We start from the raw sequence: 17,587 nt of genomic DNA, 5'->3' as shown, positions 1-17,587 counted from the left end.
TGGCACTGATGGCAATGTCAGGGGTTGGAAACGACCCTTTCTGCCTGGAGTCTCTTCCTCATGGCCAGATTTTCCTCCTATTTGTTTTGTCAACACATTATATTCTGCTTATAATTGTTTACATTGTTGTGCCATGTGGGATGAAAAATAGTCAGTGACTGTTGGCTTCTTCTTTCTAGCCATCGTTCAGTTCACTTATACAACAAATGTCCTATATTGCTGCAAAAAGCAGTCAGGAAGAACTGGTGGATAGTGTGTGGCTACCATGTTCAGTGTTTTCCTTTATTCTCAGAAAGTCAGATCTGGAGATTTCTTCCATGCGGTCATGTTCCCAGAATTGTTCTCATTTTAAGTTTTAAATAATAAAAATTAGTACCTTTCATTACGTAACCTTGTAAACGTTATAAAATACAGGTTTACAATTTCTCTTCTTATAGAAAGCAATTCTAACTTTAAATTACAATTACATTGCTGGAAAACACTGTAGTGTGGTGAAAACTAATTTGTTCGCTCTGATGGTTTTAACTGTTAAAGTAACTGTCATAGAACAGTTTCTAGATCTTGCTCTAGCAAATAAATAGATTTCTGGAGCTAACTCCTGAAAATTAATTGTTTAAAAACTTAGGTCACTGCAGAAATGAGTTACAACAAATCAAAAGCACTGCTTCTGCTCTGCATGCAAAGGAATCTACCATCTTTATTCTCTACACATTGACAGGATTCCAAAGACTAATTACAGAAGAAGGTGACCAAGAGATTCACATTTTGTGCATCCCTCAGGTCACTTTTTTTGCCTTATAACATCCTCACTCTTCCTCTCCTATCTTCTTGCCATGAAACTCCCGGCTCTTCACTCGGAGCTTGTTGACCTGTGACTCTGCAATGTCAGCCCGCTCCTCGGCTTCCTCCAGCTCGTGCTGGATCTTGCGGAACTTGGAGAGGTTGACATTGGACAGTTCCTCCTGTGTGGGGAGGGAGAGTTGGTGGTGATGGGCCCAGGGAAGGGCTTCCACTCCTGCTGCAGCTCGGCCTTGTGTGGCTCTGGGACTTCTCAAGGAGAAGGTCCAGAGCTCCATCCCCCACCCACTGCTGCTTACACATAAACCTCACACAGACCTCCTCCTCCTCCCTTACTCAGAACCTCACTGGGAGAAGCTTCACCAGTACTGTGTGACTACTGAGGAACTAATTCATCACTAGAGTGTGTAATTTGTGTACTTATTCTCACACTTCTTTCATGCTCATGTATCAGGGAGGTTTGTCTCAATAACAAATATCCTAAAATGCTTGATTATCAATCCCTGGCATTTTCCAAATTTATGTTATTCACCTCCTCAGCACCTGTGTGACACTCACAGAACTCAACAATAGTCCATTCTCCAACCAATACTTACAGCTTCCTCAGCTTGTCTCTTGTAGGACTTCACCTTCATTTGCAGCTTGTCCACCAGATCCTGGAGCCTGAGAACATTCTTACGGTCTTCCTCAGACTAGAGAGGTTGGTAAAAAAGGAAGAAAGTGAATTATTGGCTTCTCCACACCACAAAATAAAATTTCCCCTTGGAGTTCATCTGAAAATCTTTGGCTTCCTGGTATGACAATGTGTGAACCCAAGGAGACCTCCTGCCTTACCTGGTAGGTCAGCTCCTTCACCCTCCTCTCGTACTTGCGCACACCCTTCACGGCTTCAGCGCTGCGCTTCTGCTCAGCATCAACCTCCCCTTCCAGCTCCCGCACCTGCAAGGACAAGCCCATCCTTGACGCTTCCCTGATGGCTGCTTATGTGACATGTTCACTCATGTACAAAGAGCAGCCCTACGCACTCTGGCCTCCAGCTTCTGGATTTGCTTCTTGCCTCCCTTCAGGGCCAACTGCTCAGCCTCGTCCAGACGGTGCTGCAGGTCCTTCACCGTCTGGTCCAGGTTCTTCTTCATCCTCTCCAGGTGGGCGCTGGTGTCCTGCTCCTTCTTCAGCTCTTCTGCCATCATGGCTGCCTGATGAGAGCAAAGGGTCAAGTCCATTTGGGGGCTGGACACAGTTTGAAGGAGAACACATCCAGCATCAGCAATGAAAGGAGCCCCCGACTCACATCTGTGATGGCCTTCTTGGCTTTCTCTTCAGCATTGCGGGCTTCCTGGATCGTATCCTCCATTTCACTCTGAATTTGGGTAATGTCTGTTTCCAACTTCTTCTTGGTGTTAATCAAGCTGGTGTTCTGTAGAGGGAAAACCACAGTGTTTTGTCCAGTGGACTTTTACCATATTTGGAAGAAAAAAAATTCCTCCTTTATTTAAGGTTTTATGAATGTTTCATGTGAAGAATGTGTACTGCTGATTATTGGTAATGGTAGATTGCTGAAGTGTCAGTGACATGCAGCTGTCAAAAAATGAAAATAGACCTAATGGTCTGTTCAGTTCTCTAAGAACTGTAGATATTATATGTATTCAACCCTACAACTTACTTGAGAGTGGAGGAGCTGCACACGTTCAGTGGCATCCAGAAGCTCCTGCTCAGCCAGTTTCCTCGAACGCTCCGTCTGCTCCAGAGCTGCCCGTAGCTCCTCAATTTCAGCCTGCAACAGGTTTGCTCTGCGCTCCACCATGGCCACCTGCTCCTTCAGGTCCTCTTGTGTCCTCAGAGCATCATCCAAATGTATCTGGGTATCCTGAGAAAGAGACAAGAGAAATTGCAAGGTGGCAGTGTGTGCTTGGGTGACAAAACTGTCAGGGACGTCTTCTCTCTTACAGTAGCTTTGATGAACAAACCTTGAGCACTCCCTGGGTGTTCCTCAGGTTCTTTTGTGCCTCTGCAGCCAAGCGGTTGGCATGGCTCAGCTGGATCTCCATTTCATTTAGGTCTCCCTCCATCTTCTTCTTCAGCCGCAGGGCTTCATTCCTGCTCCTGATCTCAGCATCCAGGGTGCTCTGCATGGACTCCACAATTCTGAGGTGGTTTCTCTTCATCTGGTCAATCTCCTCATCTTTCTCTGCTATCTTCCTGTCAATCTCCGACTTCACCTGGTTGAGCTCAAGCTGGAGGCGCAGGATCTTCCCCTCTTCATGTTCCAGGGAGGCCTGGGCAAGTGGACACAAGCATTTGTAACATCGATAAAGATACTGTTCCTTTCTAGGCAATTAAAGCATATTTCACAAAATCTCAGCTGACTGCATTCTCCAGCCAGAACAGAGGGGGACCAAACATTTTTAGTCATGTGTCCCCATTGCTTATATTTTTAGTGCAAACACCAGTGATTATGGGCCTGTACCTCAGCTTCCTCCAGAGCAGCCTGGATTTCAGATTTCTCCTGCTCAATCTGCTTCTTGACTTTCTCCAGCTCATGAATCGCCTTTCCTCCCTCTGCAATCTGCTCCGTGAGGTCGGAAATCTCCTCTGTGGGAACAAACACCAATGGCATGGTCAGGCACAGAGCACAACGGGAAGGGCCCTGTCACACCAAGGTGACAGACATCCCTGCCCACCTGCAGGCACAGACCCATGTGCAGCGGTGCGTAGTGCTGGACAGGAGAAAGCCCTGCCAGGAGCAGAGGGCCAGGCACTTACGCTGCAAGTTCTTGTTCTCCCGCTTCAGCGTTTCCAGGTGGTCCAAGGACTCCTCATAGGCATTCTTCATCTTAAAGAGCTCCGTGCTGAGAGAGCGAGACTCCTTCTGGGAGGCTTCCAGCTCAGCCTGTGTCTCCTCGTACTTCTGCTTCCATTCTGCCAGGATCTGAAGAGAAACCAGGTGTGAGTTTGGATATGGCCATCAGGAGGGGATGCTCTGCCCAGGAACCCCACGTCTGGAGCCCAAAAGACCTTGTCAAAGTTCTTCTGCTTCTTATCCAGAGCTGCACAGGCAGCATTTGATCGCTCCACATCAATCATCAGGTCCTCCACTTCATTCTGCAGCCTCTGCTTTGTCTTTTCCAGGGAGGCACATTTAGCATTCACAGCTTCAACGTGTTCCTCTGCCTCCTGCAGGCGCTGTGCCAGCTTCTTCCTGGAAGGTGGGGAGCACAGCTCCAGGTGAAGAAGCAAGCAGATATTCGTAATATGGTGCTTTTCTCAACAGTGTGCTTTGCCACTTCACAGTCTGTGGACCACATCCCTCTTCTATTTGTCCACATACTACATGGTTTCTGTCTGTTATTCTCTGCCTCCTATACATATTTGCCTTTATCTTTTTCTTTTCCCTCCCACATGCATTACTGGATGTCTTTGCTATGCTTATGCCACCCCACCCCAAAGCAGAGCATTGGTTTCTTCCTGACAATATCACGGTTGTCTCCTCAGATTTCTGTCCTTAGTCTGCCATCCTTCCCCACATACTTGGCCTCCTCCAGCTCCTCCGTGCGCTGAATAGCGTCAGTCTCGTATTTGGTTCTCCACTGGGCCACTTCGCTGTTGGCCTTGGACAGCGCACGCTGCAGCTCCCCCTTGGCTTCCTGCTCCTCCTCATATTGTTCCCGGAGCAAGTCACAGTCGTGGCGAGCAGACTGCAGGGCGTGGGCCAGGGCACTCTTGGCCTGTAGGAACAAGAGTATTTGGACAATGAATGGAAATATCCTTGGAAATCTCCTGACTGAGGTGTTATTGGACACTGGTTTATCCATGTATGCAAAATGACAATACATTGAATGGGGAAAGAACCTGGTATTGCCAAAGGAAATAATGGGGAAGCTCCAAGTAATAGCTAACATGAGAAGACTTGGACTGAAATATCTGGGGTATTATTTGTGTCTTATCATAGTTTTTTAGTTGTGTAAGTGTCTGAAACACGTTAGAGAGGAGAAATCTAGTGCATAACACAGGATATGGATATTTCATACATTTATAACAAAACCTTCTCACCTTTATCTCTTCCTCTAAGTGCCTCTTGAGTTCCTCAATCTGTTGTGTGAATGCCTGCTTGCCTCTTGACAGCTGAGAAACCAATGCATCCTTCTCCTCCAGCTGGCGTGAATATTCACCTGGAAAAGTTTGCAGATACACAAACATTTTATTGCCATTGATTACAGTATTGTGGACATTTATGACTCTAAATCCAAATAGTTAGCAGAACTTCAGAAATTTATGATCCCATTCCAGACATTTCTCATTACAGGGGAGACAAGGCATGTTGGACTAACCTAGAAGGTTCATTTCTGCATTAACTCTCTGACATCATTCATTTGAACATCAGCCATGTGAATGTCTCACCTGACTCTGTCTGCAGACGAGCTCTTTGAGCATTGAGGTCATTGACCATGCGCTGATGTTCTTCTTCCTTTGTCTTAATCTCACTTAGCTGATCTTCCAGTGTGCGGCACATCTTCTCCAGACTTGCCTTGTGTCAACATACAGAAGGGGAGGCATTCACACTCTCAGACAGCAGGCAGAAGAAGTTGCATTGTAGAGAATTTAAATGGGGCAAAAACATCAGTAAGGTATTTGTGTACCTTGGCTTTGGAGACGGACTCCATGTTACTGGCCAAGTCGTCAATCTCCATCTTCAGCTCGCTCTTCTCCTTCTCCAGCTTCTGCTTCACTCGCTGCAGGTTGTCGATCTGCTCCCCAAGCTCAGCTGTGCTGTCCGCGTGCTTCTTGCGCAGGGCGGCAGCCGTGGCTTCGTGCTGCAGCGTGGCCTCTTCCAGGTCGCGACGCATCTTCTGAAACTCTGCCTCACGCTTCTTGTTCATATCAATCTGAGCTGCCGTAGCCCCTCCTGCTTCTTCCAGGCGCTCGCTGATCTCCTCCAGCTCCCTGGAGAGGTCAGCGCGATGCTTCTCAGCTTTTGCCCGAGAGGTTCGCTCTGCCTCAATTTCCTCCTCCAGTTCCTCAATACGGGCCTGTGGAACATTAGGGACCCTTCACACCTGGGCCTCCTCCTACCTGACCTGAGACTGGGAGAGAGAGGGGAAGGAACAGAGACTTGCCTGAAGCTCCTTGATCTTCTTCTGTAATTGCATGCCCAGGGATTGCTCATCCTCGATTTTGCTCTGGATCTGGCTGATTTCAAAGTCTTTCCTGTGGGCAAATCAAACCATGTTAGAGATCAGGGAAAAAAGGCAAGCGCAACCAGCCCAGCACTCAGGTGTCCCACAGCTGCACTTACTTCTTCAGTTTCTCATCCAGCTGCTGCTTATCATTTTCCAAATCCATTATGTTGTCATGGGCCAGCTTCAGGTCTCCTTCGAGTTTCCTCTTAGCTCTCTCAAGGTCCATGCGCAGTTTCTTCTCTTGCTCCAGGGAGCCTTCCAGCTAAAGAGAAGACCATCAGTGCTCAACTGGTGGTGCTTGATTGTAGCAGCCTTAATCTCCCCCTATACATTTGTGCTTACATCGTCCACTTGCTGCTCCAGCTTGGTCTTGGCTTTGGTCAACGTATTGACTTTGTCCTCTTCTGCCTGCAGGTCATCCAGTGTCTGCTGGTGGGCCTCTTGGAGGGCTTTCTTCTCTTTTGTCAGCTTGGCGATGGTCTCGTCCAGGGATGCCATCTCCTCTGTGAGGTTTTTCACCTTTGAGAAAAAGCGAGCAAGTGTCAATAAAGGAAGTACATACAGAAGTCCTGTAACAGCACAGTGCTCTTCTCTGAAGCACAAGTGACATGATCTGCCTGATACCTTGTTTTCAGTGGCATGTTTTTCCTTCTCAACCTTGGCCAGTGTTAACTCAAGGTCATCAATGTCTTTCTTCAGCTCTGAACATTCATCCTCCAGTTTCCTCTTCTTGGCTGTCAGCTCAGCATTAATTTCTTCTTCATCTTCTGCTCTCTCTGTTAGCTCCTTGATTTTGGCTTCTAGCTGGATTTTGGTTTTGATGAGCTGGTCACATCTTTCCTCAGCATCAGCCAAACTATCTGCTTCCTGGTAGGGAGACACAGGTTTTCTTTTTTAACAATATTTAGAAGTTTATCTTCTTCATCTTTTATCTTACTAAATTGACATACATAAAAACCATATCTGAAATAGCCCTTTCACTCAAACAGTTAAACAATGATTTCAGTTTTTCTGTCCAGGAACTTGTTACACAAGTTCTCAGTTTGGAACAACTTTTGCTTTTTTGGGGGTCTTTTAATTCTATCTCTCAGAATTGTGGTTGTGAGAATAACTTACACACTTAGGTATCACACAAAAGTGAACTTCTCCATTACTAATTTTTCAACGGAATGGACTTTTTGTTTCAAACACACTAATCAGTGGCTTCCTCTTTATAATTGATGTTGGACCTAGTGTTACATGGGGATACAAATTATTCATTATTCTCAAGAGAAAAAGTGTTAGATAAAAAAGAATGTAGCTATTCTTGATTCATTAGAGCTACTGCACATACTATACAGATATTGCTTTTTAAAAATGTGCATGCTCATCATATTTCCAGCATGTCTGTGTGAAGTTTTCAACGCCGATTTCACCAGGTTGCTATGCCTTCTATCTTGGGTATTTCATTTGAATAGCCTTGTCCTATATGAGTTTGACTGAGAAATACCTTTATAAGTAAGATCAAAATCTGTGTCTTCCCTTTTAGACTGGGGAAGAAAACTCCGGTTTCCTGTTTTCTAACTGAAGACTGAAATCTCAGTGTAACTAGGGGAAAGATCAATCATGTATTTGGTAATTTCAGTGCTTTCAATAATTTAATGAGTAAGTTTAAAGTGCCTTGTAAGATAGGGTTTGAATACCAAATACTGCTGGAATATATTTTAAAATAATAATTTGTTTTTCCAAATTTGATGTACCTACAAAGTTAATGTGCTCTTGTTAATAACAAATGTACTATATGGCATATGATGAAAATCCACGTTACAGATGTAAATCACTACAGTACTCAGAGGTGAAAGATCTTCCTTGATTACTCAACTGCTTTGTTATTCTGTGTTGTACTCAATTATGTCCAAATAATACAGATGTATGAACTGCCTAGACAGAGGTCATGGTTTAGTGTTGTTATACATATATGTGGCCTCCAAATTTGGTATATGCATTTTGCATTTAAGGGTTATGGATTAATGCAGGACAGGAAGGACTCAGAGAGACATTTCACTAAGGAGGTTCAATATCTGCCTGTATCAGGGTGTATCTATGTGTTCCTTTTTATCTTCCCATGGAATATTGAACACTCTTGAGCATAGTAAAACACCATAGAACATCCATGTGAGATGAGAGCTTTGGTCAAAAGTGGGAGATCTGGATTAATTTCTTTTTAGACTGAGGAGAAATGTCAAGTCATATTTTCTGCTTTTTGAATGAACAATTAACCATTAGTTATTAAGTGGCTATATTTACAGGCATCTATTTGAATTCTAGTTTGCATTTGCTGTCCAAAAGTAATAAATCCTGGTTAGATGGAGCTACTGTTTGCAGGACACCCCTGCTCAAAAGGAGTTGGGGGTTCAGGTACAACCCTGTCCTGGGTATTTCGACTTGGTTGGCTATGGAAGGATTCGTCCTCAGAAAGCAAGAACACTGATTCCCACTTGGAGATCCCTGTCTCTTTGTACTGGCTTCTAGAGGGCTCACCATGCTGCTGAGAGACACTAGTTTCTGCAGCTTCACAGTAAACATGATGCATGAATCAACAAATATCTGACATCTGGTCATCTATAGCCTGATCTTTTGCTTGCAAAAGAGTAATCTGAAAGAATAAACTCTTTTTATGAGTGGGAAATAAATGGTGATACTCACTGCCTGCACTTGGAGCTGTAAATCATTTTTCTCCTGCAGCAAAGAAACCATTTTCTCCTCCAGCTCCTTCCTCTTTGCTTCAGACTTTGCAAGATCTTCCTTGGTTTTCTCAAACTCTTCCTTCATGTTGGCCATCTCCTTCTCAGATTCTGCGCTCTTCAGCAAGGGCTTGATCTTGAAGAACAACTTCATCCAGGGCCAGTGCTTCACATTCATGAAGGACCGAACATTGTACTGGATGCAGAAGATGGACTCCCTGAAGCATAATTAAAATACACATTGAATATTTTCAGTATGACAAATGTCAACACTGTCCCCCAAGTACAGTGACATTAACTGAAGATGTACCTCCTCTGTACCATTCTCTGGTACTCGACTCTCATCAGGAAGCCCCTGCACAAGGCTTGTGTGCGAGTGATGAGCTGCGCCAGCTTCTCATCCCTCATCTCCTCCAGCAGTCCCAGCAGCCCAGCTTTGAAGAACACCTTGAGAAAGGGAATGTTGCAGCACATCATTGTCAGGCAGAGCAAAGCACAGGCACACAGGGGGTGAAACAAGAGGGGGTTGTACCTTGGTGTGGCCAAATTTGTACTGGGTGTGGTCCACATCGATTGACCCAAGAAGCTTCTCAGAAGCCTTCTTGCTATCGATGAACTGTCCCTCTGGGATGGCGCTGGCATTAAGCACCTTGTACCTGTGGAAAGAGAGCAACTATGAATGAAGGCAATCTCAAGTCACAAGGTTATACAGTTTATTGAAATTAACAGCAGTCTTTGCATCAGAATAAGGCTGAGCAAGTTGGAATTTCATTCCTTGTTTAGAGATACAGTTATAATGAAGAGCTAATCTGGTTAAGAAATCTGTCCTTAGGTGATCAGTCATAGATGAAAAGAGGGCACTGATCTCCAGCCATTTCAGTCTTCTCTCCTTTTCACTTAAACTACACTGTAGAAAATTGCTACTATGTGCACAGGAGGAGAACATCTTCCCTTGAAACTTACAGCTGATGCAATGGGCAGAGCACTCATAGAGTCAGCCATTTTTGTCTGGGAATATGTTGTAGCCACATCCCAGTCTGCATTTTTTAATCTTGTAATCACTGGCTTATGTATCTATTGTGCTTCTCTACTCAGAGACACTGGCAAAGTTCAGTTCTGCAATGACCAGCAATCAGTGAGAACTCCTGAATATCTCTTCATTTAATAGCTCTTACCTCTGTTTAAAGTCAGCATAGAGGACTCTGCTGGGGAAACCTTTCCTGCAGATTCTGATGCCTTCCAGCACGCCGTTACAGCGCAGCTGGTGAAGTACCAGTTCATGCTCCATGGCACCTACCGATTCAGAGCATAAATGAATACCATAGTTTGCAGTGCAGAGGGGAATGGCTTTATCAGAGGAAATACTTTTTCTGCTTGAGCATCTTACCAGGTGTTTTTGTTTCATTTGGGATGATGCAACGGACAAAATGGGGGTGAGTGCTCCGTAGATTGGTCATCAGCTTGTTTAAGTTCTCCTGTGAGACCATGATTTAGTGTGTGTTTATATTAAATATGGAAAAAGTAACTCTTAGATAATTTGAACGTTGCATAAATGGCCTATCAATGGTGATGCACTGGGCTGAAAATTGTCAACTGGTGATTTCTCAATCAATAACTCAGTCCCTTCTGAATCTGAACATTGAACATTACCTTTTAGGATATGAAAAATGTTGCCATCAACCCAATGGGAGATAGAGGATGGGTACTTCATAGTTTTCTTAGAAAATTCATGTTTATTTTAACTATAAGTTCAGGACTTTATGGTATTCTTTTCATGCCTTAAGATTTTTATTTTGGTTTTTAATAAGGGTCTGAACAAAAGTTTTTTGTTATTTTACTGTGGCTGAGGAGTTGAAAGATCAGTTTAATTCTAATTTGCATGCATGAAAAGATCTAGCATTTACTTACCCGGAAAAGAGCTGAGACAGTCTGGAAAGAAGAACCCTTCTTCTTGCCTCCCTTCTTTCCACCACCACCGCCACCACTAGCCTCTGATAAAATGAAGATAATGATACATTTATGGCTTTTGGGCCCATTCATAATTTTTCAGAACCACTGTGCACCAAAGAGTTGACATTCCAGAGAACTGACCTGCCTCTCCACCAGCAGAGGCAAAGAGTAAGGCCAATGTCTTCACAGATGATTTCTGGTACAACCCAATGACGGTTTCATTCAGGGGGTCCTTGTTCTTCTCAAGCCAGCCAGAGATGTTGTAGTCCACCGTGCCAGCGTAGTGCACCAGGGAGAAGTGAGCCTCAGCCTTGCCTTTACCAGGTTTGGGCTTCTGGAAGTTGTTGGACTTGCCCAGATGTTGGTCATAGAGCTTGTTCTTGAAAGAGGTGTCAGTTGCCTTGGGGAACATGCACTCCTCTTCCAGGATGGAGAAGATGCCCATGGGCTAGGAGAAGCAGCAAAAAATAACACTGATAAAATACAGATGTACCTTCAGAAGGAGACCACAGTAAGGCACAGGGAACAGAAATGCATTCAACATTTGTATAAAAAGTGGATCAAGCCTTTTGTTAAGTTTTGCACATGCAGTTCTAGACAAAATATGAATTTCTGTCTGAAACAAATATATTTCAGAACTGACAGTGTCACAATAATAATGAAAAGTTATCTAAATAATATGGTAACTGATGAATCATAATGGGATTTTAAATATTTGCACTCTTATTTTCCAATGTAAATTTGTGTAGCTGAAGGTGCCTTACTAAAATCTACCTTGTTTGACAGATCACCAGGTATTTCAGCTACTTCCTGAAATCCTATTTTTTATTCGTCTCTTCTCATTCTTTTACAAGAGGATGTTACATAAAATAGTGTCAGCTTGTAGTGATGGTTTTATTAATCCCTGTTTCTGCAGTACCTTTTTACTCTATGCACCTATGATTTTACTTAGAAGTTGTGTTTCAGAAATCACAGTTTTAATAATGAAATCATAGTAATAGGACTGAAAATTGTGTGGGTTTCTGAAAAGAGATCTTTCATCTTTGTAGACTGGAAGACCATCAAATTTTGTGTGATCACTTTAAGTCTTCTATGGCCAGACAACCAAAAGTACAGTTATTTGTTTTAAATGCATAATGTAGCTAACGGATCACTTAAAGGCACTTCATTTGTAGCCTACTTACAAAGGTCCTTAGAAATTATTTTAAGTGAAAAAGTACTTTTTGAACACAAATAGTCAGGAACATAAATGAATAGTAATAGGTTTGTAAAGCATTAGGGCAAAAAATAAGGCTGAATAAAAATCCTGTCAATTCTGTCACAAAGAAATAACAAAATCTTATAAGTAATCAACATACTTTTTCAATGAGCTCAATGCAGGCAGCCAAGTCCATCCCAAAGTCAATGAACTCCCATTCAATTCCCTCCTTCTTGTACTCCTCCTGCTCCAGCACGAACATGTGGTGGTTGAAGAACTGTTGCAGTTTCTCATTGGTGAAGTTGATGCACAGCTGCTCCAGGCTGTTGAACTGCTCAGTGCAAAGACAAGATTTACTCGTTCTCATGATGAATAATTGCCTTTTTCTGTGCACTCAGACTGCCTTCCAGCGATGCCCAGTTAAATATATTTTAATGTTAAAACATCCCATTAACCATTTTAAAGAGGTTGGATTATTTTTTCTTTGCTAGCTCAGTGATGTTTACATGCAAAATTTATTTTTAAATCAAATTCCAAAATTATTTGGTAGTCTTATCGCTTTCAGAGTGGAATTTACTTCACTCTTTTTTCTTGTATTGTGTAAATTTTCCTATTGCCCTTACAAAAAAAAATAGACATTATCTGTGTCTACACTAATGGAAGCCAGTGCATTTTTCCTTTTCAAATCACCGTTTGGCCCTTCAGAACCAGAAGATATATATTGCTGTCTTTTTCCAAAGCCTCAGCACAAGCTTTTGTAGGACTTAAGTCTACCTTTCTCTTCCTACATTCCATGACATTGCATCTTTGGTACTTATGTGCTGTTTGCCAGTGGATTTTTTCAATACTAATCCCAAATTATTGAAAAGCTACTTTTGTGCTAATTATGTAAACAGCAGCTGCTTATTCCTTGTGTATCACATAAAGCTGTTACACACAGATCCATTGAAGCTCATGGATTGTGCTGAAGAAAAACTAGTGACACATACAAGGAAGGAAAGCATTTCCAGGAAAAAAAAAATGAACTTTTAAAACAAAAATGTAAAACTTGATTTGACATTACAAGTGAATAGAATGTTTAAAAACAACCCAAAACACCAAAAAACAACAACAACGACAAAACCCAACAAAAATCCCCACAATAATTCCCCAGAGTCTCTTAAGCCCTAATTGCCTTTTCAATATTTTACTATGATTTCTGTGGTACTTGCATCAAAGATCTCAAAGCCAGCAATGTCCAGGACACCAATGAAGTACTGTCTGGGCTGCTTGGTATCCAGCTGTTGGTTGATGCGAACAACCATCCACAAGAACATCTTCTCATAGACAGCCTTAGCCAGAGCACCTACTGAATTGTTCACCTAAAACAAAGAAGAATGGAGCAGAATAAAAATAATATCCAGAGCAAATAGTAAGTGATACAAGGCAGATGTTCCCAGTCACCAACTGGTTCTTACCTGCTGCACAGTTTGACCCTTGGTCACATATTCATTGCCAACCTTGACTCGGGGGTAGCAGAGGGCCTTGAGCAGGTCTGCTGAGTTCAGACCCATCAGGTAGGCAGCCTTGTCAGCAACTATACAGGAAGAGAGAAGGAAACAGTGACAGAGGAGAATGGTTATTGAAACTGGTCCTTCTCTAACATGTAACTGCAGAGCTGCAGGTTTCAGCACTGCAGTCCTGTGATAGCTTGGAGGGCAATTTAGAAGCATGACAATGATGATAGTTGAGAATTATGTCTTTATTAAAGTAAATTGGAGCAAGACACCTGAATGCCAACTGCCAGCTGTTGTAACTGGTACTGTTACTCAGAGTTCTAGATTTTGCTAATACCTTCTGTGCCGTCCGGCTCCGCCTGCTCCTCACGCTGCTTCTGCTTGAACTTCAAGTTCCCATAGTGCATGACAGCCCCGGTCAGCTTGTAAATGGCTGTTTTCTCATCAGCAGTGAAGCCCAGGATGTCAATGGCACTCTGGCAACAGAATCAGTCAAATAAACCTCTGGGCCATTAAATGGAACTTTCCCCATACCAATATGCTCTGTGTCACTTACATCTGTAGCCATCAGTTCCTCCTGGTCATTAATGCTGGCAACAGTGATCTCACCTTGACTCACAAACTGGTAGTCATATGGGTTGGTGGTAATGAGGAGCATGTCTATAAAGAGGAATAGGACATATTTGGTCATAAGAATGAAGACAAACATTAAACACATTCAAATTCCATCAAAGAATTTATAATACTTCCTACCAATGAGCTCCGGCTTCTTGTTGGACATGATCTGATAGAAGATGTGGTAGCTTCTTTCTGCTTTGAGTTGGAAAGTGACTCTGGACTTCTCCAGCAGATCTGGCAAGGACAGTAGGACAGAGTTAGGCATGAGAAAGTACACTGAGGTGGAAAGGGATGAAGGAAAGTGATCTCGTCAAGAGGTGTCTTACATGTTTCAATGTCAGCAGAAGCCAGTTTGCCTGTGGCTCCAAAGTGGATTCGGATGAATTTGCCCTTTAGAAGGGAAAGAAAAAAGTAATTTTGAAATTTCACTTACACTAAAAGTATATCACCTTACATTGCCCACAGAGGACAAGATTTAAACTTAGAATTAATTATGAATTATTTTTTCTTATTTTTCATTAAGTATCAAAACAGAATGAAAAAACAAGTCAATAAAATTTGTATACTGGAAATATTAAGGTAAAAACTCTGTTGAGTTGTTGTTCAGTGGACTACCCTGAATGCCCAGGGACAAGAAAACCACTAAGCAAGCCTTTTATTAGGTCATTTATGCCTCAATTTGAATAAGGAATATAGAAAAAGCAAAGATGCAGTTGCCATTTTTAAATCAGATACAATGCTGTGAAGATAGATTTTAATGGTGAAAATATTAAAAGAGTTTTTTGAATCTTGTGGAAAACAGAAGGCAGGTGTTATTTTTTGAGTTGTGGGGAGAGGGGCAACACAACCAGAACACAGAACTTTAGCCTGAGACTGTGGATTGGATTGTCATATTGTTAATAATGTGGTCTAGTTAGATAGCTCTTAGTTGATAAAAATATGAAGAAACTACTAGTTCAATGACTACAATAATCCAAACATGACACTTCAGAAATTACAGTTTCTGTTCTGACATCATTGTTCACTTGTAAATGTCAGCTTCTCTTATCAACAACTCACAAAGCGTGAGGAGTTGTCGTTCCTCACGGTCTTGGCGTTTCCAAAGGCCTCCAGCAGTGGGTTGGCGCTGATGATTTGATCCTCAAGCGTTCCCTGCAGGATGATAGATATTGCTGGTTATCCTTTCCAAAAATCATGTCAGAAACGGAAGAAAGCTTTGATTCAAGCCAGCATCTATTAATTTACCTGCATTTTGCCTGACTGCTTCTCATCCTTCTTCTTCTCCCCACTGGCTGCAATTGTTGCAAAGTACTGGATGACACGCTTGGTGTTCACAGTCTTCCCTGCACCGGATTCTCCGCTGTCAAAGCAAAGAGAGAAGCAGAGAGCGTGTGGTCAGGCAGGAGATCCCCTGGCACCGGGCAGCCCCGCAGGGACCCAGCAGGGAGTGTACGTACGTGATCAGGATCGACTGGTTCTCGCGATCTGTGTAGGAGGAAGAAACAAATAGACTTGGTAAATGAAGAACATAAAAAGACTGAAAATTAATGCAGTTAAATATAAGTTATAACAAGAAGACTGCCTGCATGCTTTTTCCTTGGCTTACTAGTAGCAGTTTTTTAAGAATTCAATTCTTTGCAAAGTAATGCTTTTCCATCAACAATGAAAACCTGTGAAGGGACATGTTTCTTCCCTCCTGCACTCTTTAGGGTCTTTTTTTTTTTCTCCTGCATCCAGCATATTGTTTGTATTATTTGTTCATTTGTTTGTTTTGTTTGTTTGTTCATTTTTTAATATTCTGCTACAGAGATTATATTTAGAGAGGTAGAGAAAGAGAGAGTAAGGACCCACAACAAAGCAATCCTCAGAGTGGATAATAGTTATGCGCTCAATAGCACACAGAAAGAAAAGAATGAAAAGCTGGAAGCAAAAGTAGCAGCAATATATAATTCTATTTCATTTTTTCATGTCATGCTTTTATCAAGACAAATCTGAACTTTTGTGATATTGATGATTAAAGTAGCCCTTTGATTATTTCACATAATTAGTCAGATATTTCACATCACATATCCATCTCATACTCTTTTCACTTTCACTGTTTCACTACAGACAACATTATCTTTCTTGCTCTGTTTGGTCCATTTGACTTATCGTTTCTTCGGACACACTATCTGTGGTAATATACTTCCTTTTTAGAAATACTAACATGAAAAAATGCTATGCAAATTAGCCGTCAATACTACAACTGAAATAAAAGTCTAATGATGAGCTAAGAAAATGTCAGCATATTTGTTAGGAGAACTTCATAACTATTAAAATGACATTTTGATAAAATCATGCTGACAGCCACTTGCCTGTTAGCATGAACTTAAACAAGAAAAATGCCAAATACCTCACTGATTGCAGGAGTGTCTTTCATTTAAGAGTAGAAACAACGGTGTGAAGATGGTAAAAAAACCACAATAGTACGTATGCATCAGAATCGTGAAAGCTTTGAAAATGTCTACTCCTACTACTGGAACAGAGTATCCCTTCCAAGAAATTCAAGGTAGTGTCCTTCTGAGACAGATGGAGCCACTCACCAGTCAACATGAACTGATAGGCATTGTCAGAGATGGAGAAGATGTGTGGAGGGGCCTCCTGGCGCTTCTTTCCTCTGTAGGCCAACACCACCTCCGGGTTGTACACCGGCAGCCACTTGTAGGGGTTGACGGTGACGCAGAAGAGACCTGAGTAGGTCTGCGAGGAAGGGACACAGCACGTTGCCTTCCCCTGAGCCTGGCAGAGCAGTTCTCCCAGCTCCCCAAAGGAAGACTGCTGCTGGTACTTACGTAGATCATCCAGGCTGCATAACGCTCTTTGAGGTTGTACAGCACAGCGGGTTCGTGGAGGTGGGTCATCATGGCCATGTCCTCGATTTTATCATACTTGGGAGGGTTCATGGAGAAGATTTGATCTTCCTTCACAGTCAGGGTCTGTCAGAGGAAAGAAAGGTACACGTGTATCTGCTCGGATGTCAGAGTAGGAATTAAATGCTGTTTGTAAACCCTGCATTTTCCTCACCTCTCCACCTTCAGTCTTGACGGTGACCTTCCCTGATTCCCTACTCTGGATTGTCCCTTTCACAAAGGATTCCTTGGGATGCACCACAAAGACGGATGATTTGGCATCGAAAGGCTTGTTCTGGGCCTCGATTCTCTCCTTTTCTGACTTTCGGAGGTAAGGAGCTGCCTCCCCAAAGATCGCCATCTCAGCGTCTGATGACATGGCTGCTGTTGATGGAGGGGCTTGTCAGCAGAGAACACTGTGAAAGAACAGATATGTTGCTTAAAGGAGTCAACATTTTTCATTGCTATTCAGTTCACTGAAAAACTTAAACAATGTCATAGAATGAGATCTTTGGGAAGAATCTCAGGCAGTTCTTTGGTCCACCTTCCCATGCAAAGCAAGACAAATGTTGGATCAAGATACTCAGAGTCTTTTCCAGTGAAGTTTTATCTCCAAGAATGCGGATTCCTCAGTCCCTCTTCATCCCTGTTTAATGTCTGACCACCTTTATTGTGATTTTTTTTTTTCTAATATCAGATCAAAATTTGTATATCTGCAACACGTCTGTTATCTCTCATC

The 17,587-nt window shown here is 42.6% G+C and overlaps 1 pseudogene across 1 annotated transcript; it reads right to left on the bottom strand.

Moving 5' to 3' along the window:
- Positions 1 to 673: 673 nt before the first annotated feature.
- Positions 674 to 17,227, bottom strand: LOC309447052 (myosin heavy chain, skeletal muscle, adult-like; annotated as a pseudogene). The gene is made up of 37 exons (XR_014186709.1): positions 17,024 to 17,227; positions 16,792 to 16,935; positions 16,543 to 16,699; positions 15,418 to 15,445; positions 15,206 to 15,320; positions 15,020 to 15,112; positions 14,287 to 14,350; positions 14,096 to 14,194; positions 13,899 to 14,002; positions 13,680 to 13,818; positions 13,304 to 13,422; positions 13,058 to 13,207; positions 12,007 to 12,177; positions 10,790 to 11,096; positions 10,607 to 10,689; positions 9,874 to 10,173; positions 9,231 to 9,354; positions 9,009 to 9,145; positions 8,661 to 8,916; positions 6,600 to 6,842; positions 6,318 to 6,494; positions 6,092 to 6,237; positions 5,913 to 6,003; positions 5,436 to 5,825; positions 5,197 to 5,323; positions 4,849 to 4,967; positions 4,327 to 4,523; positions 3,814 to 3,997; positions 3,562 to 3,727; positions 3,266 to 3,390; positions 2,766 to 3,074; positions 2,462 to 2,665; positions 2,090 to 2,215; positions 1,824 to 1,994; positions 1,633 to 1,737; positions 1,395 to 1,490; positions 674 to 962 (listed from the first exon to the last, which is right to left on the bottom strand). The product of XR_014186709.1 is annotated as a myosin heavy chain, skeletal muscle, adult-like (transcript).
- Between the last annotated feature and the right edge of the window lie 360 nt (positions 17,228 to 17,587).

This window comes from Streptopelia decaocto, assembly GCF_964273445.1.
Source record: "Streptopelia decaocto genome assembly, chromosome: 16".
Taxonomy (NCBI): Eukaryota; Metazoa; Chordata; class Aves; order Columbiformes; family Columbidae; genus Streptopelia; species Streptopelia decaocto.
Note: the sequence above shows the minus strand (reverse complement) of the source record. Positions and strands in the feature narration are given on the sequence as shown.